General features: G+C 49.3%; 1 protein-coding gene across 2 annotated transcripts in view; it reads right to left on the bottom strand.

Moving 5' to 3' along the window:
• Mras (muscle RAS oncogene homolog) overlaps positions 1-11,736 on the bottom strand; it is a 57,436-nt gene that overhangs the window by 41,808 nt on the left and 3,892 nt on the right. The window contains exon 1 of one of the 2 annotated variants that reach the window (XM_021206359.1): positions 9,846-10,265. The exons of the other annotated variant lie outside the window; for it this stretch is intronic. The gene's annotated coding sequence lies outside the window, so the exon portion shown is untranslated. Of the gene's footprint in view, positions 1-9,845; positions 10,266-11,736 lie in introns of those variants that run through there. 2 annotated transcript variants of the gene reach the window in all.

Genomic DNA, 11,736 nt, shown 5'->3' on the forward strand with positions numbered 1-11,736 from the left:
CCCCCCCTAGTTTTTTTTTTTTTTTTGATACAGGGTCTCGCTGTGTAGCTCTGACTGCCCTAGAACTCACTCTGTAGATCAGGCTGGCCTCAAATTCACAGAGACCCGCCTGCCTCTGCCTCCCAAGTGTTGGGATCAAAGGTGTGCGTCTCCACACTCAGCTCCCTCTGCTTTCTACATAGATAGACCCTTTATTCAAAGCCATTATTTGTCTCGGGGCTGGAGTTGCAGTTCAGTCTACCGAGTGTTTGCCAAGCATGCGTGAAATCCTAGGTCTGACCCCTCAGCACTTCATGGGCCACACAAAGCAGCTTACACCCATAATCCCACGACTTGGGAGGTAGAGACAAAAAGATCAGGAACTCACGGCCATTCACGGCAAGTCTGAAATCAGCCTGGGATGCATGAGACCCTGTAGTGAGGGGGAAAATTGTCTATCTGCTAACTACAATCTTCAGCAAATTATCAACTGTGCAAAACAATTATTGATGAGTGACACAGTAGCAACCCCCTGCAAGTAGAACCAGGCTCAGGCCTATGGCCACATTGTATCATTATAACACCTGTTTATTAAACCCTAACCACACAGTAAGCCCCATAATAACTTCCCAAACTCCCAATGTGCCTTGGACTTGGTGAGATTTCAGTTATGTCAACCCAGAGCATGCAGTGATCTACCTTGATCAAATTTCACATACCTAAGGCTCAGTTGTACATGATTTAGTGTGACTTCCCCAGACCCTGGTCAATGCACATCCCTGCAGTGTCCCTGTGACCATCTGTGGACTCACAGATCCTAAGCTCTTCACAGATCCTCTATCAAAAAGAAAATCTATCAAAAAGAAAATCTACCCCTGCCTGATTTGGTCATGAGGAGAGACAGCCTGCCTTTAGAACTTATGCTAGCCCTATTAACGGCAGTAACGAGCCTACAACACCCGCCTTCTCACTGTAGGCCTATGATACTGAATTCTGCTTAGAAGAGCTTTTTAACAGACCTTTCTGGATTTAGAGGGTGTGGCTCAAGCTTAGTCTAAAGTAGAGGCTCTGCTATCAAGTGGCAGAAGCTTGGAGTTTTCACCTCTGGAAGAAAGCATCCAGGAAACTTGACCCCTGGGAAATTGTAGTAAATGAGATTTGAGAAAGAGAGAACAGCCACTGGAGACGATCTCCAAGGGTGGAACCAAGCAAGAGGAGAATGAATGTCACTCACTGCTACCTCTGGCTCTGTTGTAAGCCATGGGCAACCCCCTAAGCTCTTGGAGAAAGCCTGTTGTACATATAACACAGCACTCAGTCAGTAGTACTTTAGGAGCAAAGGAGCCAAGAGTAGTAGACATACATGCAGCACAGCAGGTAGCTGGCCCTGGGGTCCAGAGAGCCACTAGGTCTGGGCCTCGCCCTCAGATCCTCAGAATACTGTGCATATGGGATGGCTTGGTGTTTTTGTTTGTTTGTTTGTTTTTCCACGGATGCTTAGGCAATAAAAAAGAACAAAAAAACAACAAACAAACACCAAGATACCCTTGGAGAACTTTAGTAAATTCCTTGGGCAGAACTGAGAGGTGCTGGGTGCCCATTTCCTCACACCTGTGAAATTGAGACCCCACCCCAGGGAGACTGGATTAGAAAGGAAAGAGACAGGAAGCAGCTGGAGGCAGACATAGGAAACTCACTTCAGATCACCCAGAAAACAGAGAATGGACAGAAATTAAGAGTAGAGACTTCTTCCAAGAAGGACAAGCCAACTGCTGGAGACCCCGCCTGGGGCAAAGCCACTCCACCCTGTCCTATGACATTCCACCCACACGAAGGCTTTCTCCAAACCCTCTGCCCATCCTTCCTATTCACCCACACCAGTCCTAAATAGAACAGTGCCTCTGAATGGCTTTCCCTCTTAGAAGGGTTATTTTGTTAAGGTGCCAAGTGGCCAGTCCCTGCACCCCTTTCCATCCTTCCAACCGTCCCCAGTTGGAGTCCACAAATAAGACAAAAGCTTTGTTCCTTTATTTTTATTTCCTCCATAAAATCTTAAACATGCAGGAAACACCCACCCAGTCCCAGATAAGTGGACTCGGGCCACAATCCACGGAGGGCGGGTGGAGCTTGGGTCAATGGGTGGAGTGGACAGGAGGCTGGGAGGCCAGCTGGCTTTAAATGCCCAGCGGGTACCTGACCTTTGGAGAGCGAGCCTGATTTCCTCAGCGGGAAAAGGGCTTGGTGTGTGCAGTGGTCCACCTTCCACTCTCTGCCAAGAATCTCAACCTGAGGAATGTGGGTGTGGAAGGGTATCTGAGGAGACATATCCTATACACATTTTGTAAAAAAAAAAAAAAAAAAAAAAAAAAAATGTATGTCCCCCAGGCATTGGGACACCGTCTCCACCCTTCTTCCCTCCTCTCCAATAAAGCAGGCTTTGAAAGAGCACAGGAGAGGCTATTTTGGGCTGTGGGGGTGATTCCTGAGGGGGTGGTACTAGCTGAGAAAGATGCACTGCTCTGTATGTCTCCACCAAAGCTTCAATTTCCACAGCTGTTAATTAAAACACAGAGAGGTGAATTTGTGATTAGCTACAAAAGGGAGGAATTTTCAAGAAAGTGTGCTGAGATTCCGAAGGATGAAAAGAAGAAAAACAGTAACCATCCCGAAAGTGATTCTTCTTTAGAAATGAACGCTTTTGGGAGGCAGAAGCCTATCCCCAGGGTCCTCTAAGCTCTTAAAGAAGTGGTGGCCCCAAGTTCTTTCTCAATTGCTGGCGATTCTATCAATCTGTGTGTAGCCACATAACTACAAACGATTTTAACCTCAGTGTTGGTATATACACTGTGGGCAACCCAGCACACAGTATGTGGTATAGGTTCTTGTAAACTCAAACTTTTCTTTGGAAATTAGGTCTGTAAACATAAAACATTCGTATATTTCTGTAAAGCCAAGCAGAACTTAGTTCTACAGCATATGTAACTGCTTTTGCTGATGCCACCTGTATAATAATAAGACAACCTCTTGGTCATTTCAGCCTTGGGGACTTTTGTAACATCTCCATCAGATGGGAAAGGATCCATCAAGGTTGACCTCTTGCTGGCAACTCAATAAAAGGTATTTCAACAGATCATATTGAGGATTTGCAGGCCCCTGTGGCCCTTCAGGTCTCTGTGGCATATTATAAAACCAGTTCAAACCTCGGCCCCCCCATTAGTGATGCACTTGAAAAGATCTGCCAGTAAGGAAGGCCTTCTAGAACAGTCTGAGTCCCTATCAAGGGCCCTATGAAGCAGCACTCTGCTGTTCTTACTCAAGTCCCAGTTGAATGCAGACTCAGCCCGTGGGCGGAAGCAAGGTTGCCTCCAATTGTCACCACCGTCCACCCTCTGCAGTGAACAGCTGGTTATCCATCCTACAGAGCACCTGGGGCCTATTTTAGAGGAAAAACTGGAACATGCAGAGTTGGGGATCAGAAAGCATCTGCACTGGACTTGGTCTGTTTCCTTAAGCTAGTCCTATACTTTTCTTTACCTGACTTGGGATTTTTTGTTTGGTTGGTTGGTTTTTGATTCTTTGTTTGTTTGGTTTGGTTTTGGTTTTTTGAAGATAGGGTCTCTCTACAGAGTCCTAGCTGTCCTGGAACTCACTTTGTACACCAGTCTGGCCTCAGACCCACAGAGATCCATCTGCCTCTGCCTCCCAAGTGCTGGGATTAAAGGTATAAGCCACTATACCTGCCCTATACTTTTGTTTTGAGACAGGGATTTTCATACTCCAGGCTGGCCTTGAACTCACTATGTAACTGGAATGACCTTGAACCCCTGACCCTCCTGCCTTGACCTCCGAAGTGACGGGATTAGAAGCAGCATGTACTACTATGCCCAGCGTTCTCCTATAGTTCAGAATATAATATGTATATTGACAATGATTGTGTCAGATGAACTTCACGAATCATCAGATTCTAAAATGACAACCGGGGCTGGTGAGATGGCTCAGTGGGTAAGAGCACCCGACTGCTCTTCTGAAGGTCCAGAGTTCAAATCCCAGCAACCACATGGTGGCTCATAACCATCTGTAACAAGATCTGACTCCCTCTTCTGGAGTGTCTGAAGACAGCTACAGTGTACTTACATATAATAAATAAATATCTAAAATAAAATAAAATAAAATAAAATGACAACCGTAGTTCTGTCTTTTCCAACCTCCTGTTCCAGTCTCCATCTAAATTACTGACGGTTTAGAGCACCAATGACTGAATTAGGCTCTGAAACCCAATGATCAAGGCAGGTGTTAGTGAAGACAGATGGACAGGCTTGAAAAAGACCTTTGAGAAAAGTCAAAGCCCAGCGAGGCACACTTGCCTTACTTCCCAGTGTGGTCACCAGAGGAGAAGGCTCTTCTATCAGCACCTCAGTGGGGGGCTCGCTAGCATTTTCAGTGGGTTACCTGGGTATGATGACAAAGAAGTTTAACACGTGGAAACCAGCCTCAGCCCTCAACAGTCTCATGCTGGGCCCAAACTCACCAGTCCACATGACCAAGCCCTTTAAGTCCGGTGCCACCATGGGAAGAATCAAGTGTTTAGGAGTGTTCCGTCGCATTAGCCTTTATATTTTTCTTTATCGAAATTAAAAACAAATAAAGTGAGCACGTGGTTTAGGAGCTCCTCGACGGCTGAGTAATGGAGCCAAGGTTCCTGACAGTCAGTCCTCCCTGCCCTTTATGAATCAGCCACATGTTCACCTCTCTAGTTTCTGCTGCCTACGGTGTTTTCACGTAAAAAGTATCCCACCTCTCTCCCTACTGGCCCCTGCCCCATGGCACTGATTATGTAGAATCGGACCTCACGGCACCAGCAGAGCGGGAGTGTGCTGTTTGGGCTGTTCAGGGAACAGCAGATGTAGCAGAAGTATCATAAGCTTGAAATAGAGCACGCTCAGACTCCTCCCCAGCCCTTCATCTCTAAGCTCATGACATTGGAGACCTGCTTAGCCTTCCTGGATCCTGGTTTCCACAACCACAAAAGGCTAACAGGATCCAGCGACACTGTCATGACCGAGTGCCACCACCGAGATGGTGAATATAGAGTGTACTGAACGGGGCAAGTCCATAGTTCATCGCTGAAGGGAAGATGGGTAGGTAGATGAGTGGGCAGGTGGATGACAGTCAGACAGATGGATGGATAGAAAGACAGGTGGGTGGACAGATGGATCAGTAGGTGGATATATAGATGGACATACAGACAGGATATCTTTAAACCAAACCACTGAGGAGAAGCTGAAGAAAGAAAAAAACTGTTCGTTCCATAAAACACGTAACTGAGCAGTTTGTGTGGGGCAGGGTAAGAGATGGAAGGAAAGACCTTTGAAACAACAAGCAAACTCCCCAGAGGAGCAGACCAACCTGAAGGGCAGTAGGTGCCCTGTCTCTACAAGGCTGAAGCAAAAGTCATCGCACTCGAAGAACTCCTCTGTGGAGGAGCGCTTCCTAGCCTTTACCCAGGGGGCAACTTCACACTCAGGCCGGATCTGTCCACTCATAATCTTAACCTTAAAATTAGACTTTTATTTCCCTAAGAAAAATTTTTTTCTTTCCTTTCCATTCTGATCAAATTTTATTTGTTCATTTACATGTTTGTTTATGGGTGTGTGCACATGGGAGTCAGAGGACAATTTGTCGGAGTGAGCCCTAGCCTTTTACCTCGCAGGTCCCAGAGATTGAACTCAGGCCAACAAGCTTGGCAGCAAGCGCCTTTACCGACTGAGCCATCCCACTGGCCCTCTTTGTAGTCTCTGAGTCAATCTCATGTAGCCCAAAGCTGACCTCGGACGTGCTGTGTAGTTTAGGATAACTGTGAACGCCTGCTTTGCCCGTTTCTACCTCGAGTGCTGGGATTACAGACTTTCATTACCACACCTGTCTCTAATTTTTTTCTAGAGCATTAAGCTGGGCAAGACAGCCATTTAAATAAACAAATCTGATACCATGCCTGTTGGGTTTGTTTGTTTGTTTGTTTGTTTTTGTTTTAATAAAGCATAGTAACAACTCTTAACTGTTCAAATGGGAGATCTGTCTGGGCCACATTCTAAATGAACTCTCCCATTATGACGAGGAAAGGTTCTGCATTAAATGTGCTGGAGGGGCCTGCTGGGTCAGGATTCTGTTATCTGAGATAGCCACAACACTGATTCTGCTCTTTTTCTCCTGGCCTTTCTGGTCTCCCAGCATATTTCATCTGTGTATTTCATCTAATCCCCATGACAACCCTGGGCAGAGAAGCCGCAGACAGAGCCTGGGCCTGCACCGCGCAGGATCCACCCAGGCCCTCTAGACTGTCTCAGAGGACCAGGACTGAGGTCCTAGCTGCTTATTTTAGCCCACCGCTCCTTGCTACAGAATCAATTCCATGCTTGGTGGTCTCCAAAATCTCACTAACGGAACAATCAAAATATAAACCATGGCTTCCACCCATTGGGAGGTAGCCTCATGCCAGGCTCTCCAGACAGAAGGGCTCTCCAGGCTCTTCTGAGACTCACTGTGTCACCTTAGCAGCTGGGGAGACCCAGACTTTCATTTGGCCATCTGACCATCCTCAAGCCCATCTAACGAAGCTGCCAGGCATTTTAAAGAAAAATAACAGGCTAAATTCACAGGGTTGCTTCATGACTGCCATGAGAGAAAAGCCTGAAGAAAACTACCTTGGAGCACACAAGCCAGCCTTAAAGGTTCACAGGGGAGTATGGAGGTACGGAAGACAGGACAAGCAGGGCCAAGTGAGGGGACACTGTTAAGGACCTACGGGACAAAAAATGCCACTATGGCCTGCATAGCGGCTAGTATGGACTTCAGCCTGGCCTTTGGCTTTGCATCGACAACACAGTTCCTATCTCAGACCCTCCCAGGGAAGGAAGTATCCCAGTCACTGTAGATTCTGGATTCTATCTCTGTCCCTTCAGGATGCTCTAAAGATGAAAAGTGCCCAGCTATGACAAAGGGCCACACAACAAGACTCCAAAAAACCATGGCTGGAACAACGGGCATTAGACCAGGGATGGCCAACCCATGGCTGATTTTCAGAGATTCGTAACTGCCCCCAGTCATATGCTATGACTGCTAATCTTGTCTTAGCTTGACAAAATTTAAAATCATCTAAGACTCTAACTCCCAGACACGTCTGTGAAGGTGTTTCTAGAGATGTTTAATGCAGGAGGGAATATAGGCATCACCAGTGGGCTGGTACCTCTGAACTAAACACAGAGGAAGCCAGTCAAAGCCAGCACTCATCTCTCCTACTCTCTAGCTATGGGTGCAGCTTGACCAGCCATCTGTCTCATCACCATGCCTTCTCTGTCAGGAGGGGCTGTACTCTCAAACTGTCCATCATCATGAACCCTTCCTTAAGTCTCTTTTCCAGGTCTCCTGCCACAGTAACAAGAGAGAGAAAAAAAAAAAAAAAAAAAAACCAACATGCACGCTCAGCTCTGCAAATCAAACAGTGCTCTCCACTCGCTTCTCATTCACATCAAGAGTGGCTTCTCAAGATCATGCAAACCATGAGTCTAAACTCCAACCCTCATCCTTCTTGACCATCTACCCCACACAATAACTAGCTAAAAGCGTACAATGATCTCCCAAGAGCTGAGAGTGTCTTTGGGAGATCTGAGCCGTGCCTAGCCTATTGTCATTTGTGTTTTGTTACTTGCATCCCTACAGATTTGGACCGCAGGGCCAGCCTGGAAGCATCATATTAAATTCTAAGGGTAAGGCTTCCGAGCCTATCGACAAAGCGCTCAGCTCAGCATCTGTATCACGGGCACCCGGTAGGCGCTCCAAATTGCAAGATGCTCACACCCAGCTCCCCCATTTTCCCCACCTCTCTAGAAAGGTCCTGATAGCTCACAGCCGGCTTATGCCTGCACTCAGACCCTCTAGACACTAGTGAGCATTCCAGCTTTGCCCAAAAACCCTATTCCCACTTAGCACGGCTTGCACCAACAACACAATACTCAGGAGCAGTATGTTTTCAGGTCCTTCCAGGGAGGTACACTGACTGGGGCATCTCAGTGGTAGACAAGATTACAGCTACAACATGTGTCCAATACAGGATAGAGAGATCACAATTTCCTGAGAACTGAGTAGATCCAGAAGACTGGTAAACACATGATGTTAGGCCCTGTCACTCAAAAGACTCAATTCATTAACATCCTCCCAGGTTCTGGATGATGATCACTGGAGCTCAGGGACCAACCTCAGGGGGGAAGTGACTTGTCACTGTATAAAACGGTATGAAACATCTGGGCCTAAAACTAGTGATAAAAGTTCCATCTGTCACAACCTCCCCAAATCTTATAAGTGCAGCCAAGGACAGTGGTATGTATCTTTAATCCCAGCACTCAGGAGGCAGAGGTCAGAAGATTCTGTGAGTGGCAGACCAGAGGACACAGTAAGTTCCAGGCCAGCCACGGCTATGGAAATTGCTTTAGACAGGAGCAAGGCCCACTACTCTAGAGGGTAGTCAGTCACCTGCCTCACCAGAGGGCCTTTTCTCTTCATAAGGAAATGTCAAGGTCACATCTGGGGGTGGCAGTTTCCACCAGAACATTGGACTTGCTTAACCTCCCTCCCACTACAAAGAGACCAACCTTGATACCCACTGCAACAGAGCCCCCACACCTCCCACCGGGGCAGAGAAAGGCCAAACCATGCCATGAAACACAGTCAGCGAGGCTAACTGCCTGCTGGGTACTATGAACAGACATCCCCCCACCCCCACCCCCGAGGAAACACCACGGCCTGAAACATTTTCAGCCCCAGTCAGCAGGGACATGCAATTTACAGGAAATAAGAAGGTTTACGGAATGTTAGCAGCTCAGATTTCTTCTCTGGGAAAAGGGGCAGGAGAAAGTCTACGAACTGCTTCAGTGAAAGTGCTTTGTTCATAGCTAAACCCTGACATACGTCAGTTGTTAATATACATAGCTGCCACCCCACACTCCAACCCACCACTGCAGGACAAGCGGAGCGGTACACTATGAATGCACAGAACAGGCTGCACAAGCCTTAAACGCCAGCATCTTAGAGCCTCACTCACAACAGGCCAGAACAGACACAGGGTCAAAAACACAGGCTTAGGCACAGTCCTGGGTAGGTTAACCTCCCACTTCTCCCATCTTTCTGGAGGCGCCCTGTCTGAAGATGGGCAAATTCCCATCAAGTACCAGGGCTTTGTAAGCTTTGCTTTTAAGTCTTCTCTGCCCACTCCTCGGCCAGCCAGACCTCTGGAGGCCACAGTTCTGAGCGTCATCAGTCTCTCTAATTTGGTCCAGAGAATCAAAAACCATTGTAGTCCAAGAAGGTTCCCCACCATCAAGAGCTGCCCCAGAGCTCAGGTCAGAGTTCAGGTCTTTGTCCTATTCTCCAGACTACACTCCATCCCCAAGGCACCTCAGCTCTGCAGGGGGTTCTAACATGATGTCAAGGGCCCACTCTGCTCTTCTGAACAGTCGTCTCTCTGACTTAACCCTGGTGTAGGGGCTCTTGAGCTCTCCCACTGACCACACTAGACTGTCATTCAGTTTGTGCCCTGCTTTCCAAGCAGAACAGGATTTGGCATTGAGCCTGACACATGATGGGCACCGGGCCGCATCAGTTTAATGTGTGAGCGCAGGCCCCAGTTGTGACCAGAGAGCCAGCCCAGCAACCCGAACCCGGGGCGCAGTGAAGAGTTGTTTATGAAGCAAGCTGTTTTGTATTATCCACACGAATGTGCCACCTCTCCGCAGATCTTTACCCCGATTTACGCCATTTTAAGCTGGGAGAGCCCCTACCGGACCCCGCCGCCCACCTCCCCGCCGAGTCCTTACCGGGGCAGCCGAGGAACCCCAGGATGACTACAATCAAAGGAGTCTGCCTGAGCGGCGGCTAGGCCCTCCCCACTTGGGTCGGAGTGGCAAGCGACTTCTCCGCTGCACACCGTTACGCCAGAGCCGGTGGTAGGGGACAGAGGCCACGCACAGCCGGAGCCCGCTGCCCGGGTGCAGCCGGGTGCAGCGCAGCGCTGCGCAGCCCGGAGAGCGCGGAACGGGCCACACCGCCGGCCACACCTCCAGCCCCGGAACGGAACAAAGCGCCCGGCGGCCTCCTCCCCGCAGGGCTGCCGGGCGGCTCACCGCGCGCTCCCGCCGGGGCTGGGCTCCCGCCCTCGGCCACCGCCTCCTCGCTCGCACCGGGAGGAGGGAGCGCCGCGCCCGCCGGGCCCCGCGCCGCCGACTGACGGCTCCGCGCCAGCCAGCCCGGCCGCCGCCGCCGTCCCCGCCCCGCTGACGCCTTAAAGCGACCGCGCACCCCGCGCCTCGGGCGCCTTCCGAGTGGCTGCAACGACCCTCAAACGGCACCACTGTGGGCACTGGGACAGCTGGCACCGGGCAAGGGTCCTCTCGCCTTCACTCACTCACCGCACGGACCTGCAGTCTCCGAGCCGCCGATGAGCCTGGGACACCTAATGGGAATTCGCCCCGGGCGGCTTTAAAAGAGCCTGAGCTTCAATCTTTAACTCTTCGGGCTGCCAACTTCGGGACCTGCGAACGCCTCCCCAGTCCTAGAAGACTCCTGTCGCTTCAATCACGTCCCGAGGACCCCAAGATTCCGAGGGCCTGCTGCTTGCTTTAGCCAGGTGCGAGGCTCAGGCCTCAAAGTTCTTGCGAATTAGCCAGCGACCTGGATAGGAGGCGGCGACTTCGCACACTATTTAGCTGTTCCATTCTGTTGGAGTCATTCCCCACTCCGGATCCCCGGCTTTCCCTTTTACAAGACTTGAGATATGATCACATAACGCTGAATATATGCTTTTAAAGGCGTAGGTTTCAGTGGGATTTTGGTATAACAAAGTTGTGCAACCATAGTTATTTATCTAATTCCAGAACATTTGGGTCACTACTCCCTTCCCCAATAAATAAAAAGAAAAAAACCTCTGTGGGTAACCTCTCCCAATTCTTCCCCCCTCCCAGTCTCTGGAAACCTCTAATCTGCTTTTCATCCTCGGTGGAGTTGCCTATTCAGAACATTTTCTATAAATGGAGTCATACAACATGTGGTCTCTGTGACTGGCTTCTTCCAAGGCATGTGCTGGCTGGATGCACGTGGTTCCGCGCAGCCATGCCTCAGCCAGACTTATCTCCCACTGTGTGTATATGAAGCATTCGTTTAGCCTTTCGTCAGTCGATGCTTACCTACTTTTCCCCTTTCGCTCGGTGTGAATAAAGTGCTAGAAATGTTACCAGTCTTTACGTAAGAATGATGATTCCTCTTGGATATATACACCTCCAGTGGAATTGCCGGGTGGACTGGGCAACTCTTTCGGGGGCATACATCTGTTTCCAAAGGCAGCCATAACATGTTACACTGGCACCACTCACATGTGTGCGCGGACGTAAGCATGCCCCTGTGCATGCAATCATGTGCATGCGGACAGCTGTGAGGACCAGGACAACCGTGGGTGTTACTTTTCAAGTACCTGTCCCCATTTTGCTTTCTTTTGATCTTTGGTTGGGGGTTGTTGTTGTTGTTGTTGTTTATTTCGTGGAGTCTCATTGGCCTTGACCGGTTGAGTAGGTTGAGCTACAAGCCTAGTGGATGGGCTTCTGCCTCCCTTCCCAGGTAGGGAGGCCCTGACTTTAGACCCAGCCTTTGTTTCCATCCTTGTTCTTGTCAGCCCTTGTAATTGTTCAGAAGATTACAGTCCCTAGTGGGGGGGGG

The sequence above is a fragment of the Mus pahari genome, chromosome 10 (genome assembly GCF_900095145.1).
Source record: "Mus pahari chromosome 10, PAHARI_EIJ_v1.1, whole genome shotgun sequence".
NCBI lineage: Eukaryota > Metazoa > Chordata > Mammalia > Rodentia > Muridae > Mus > Mus pahari.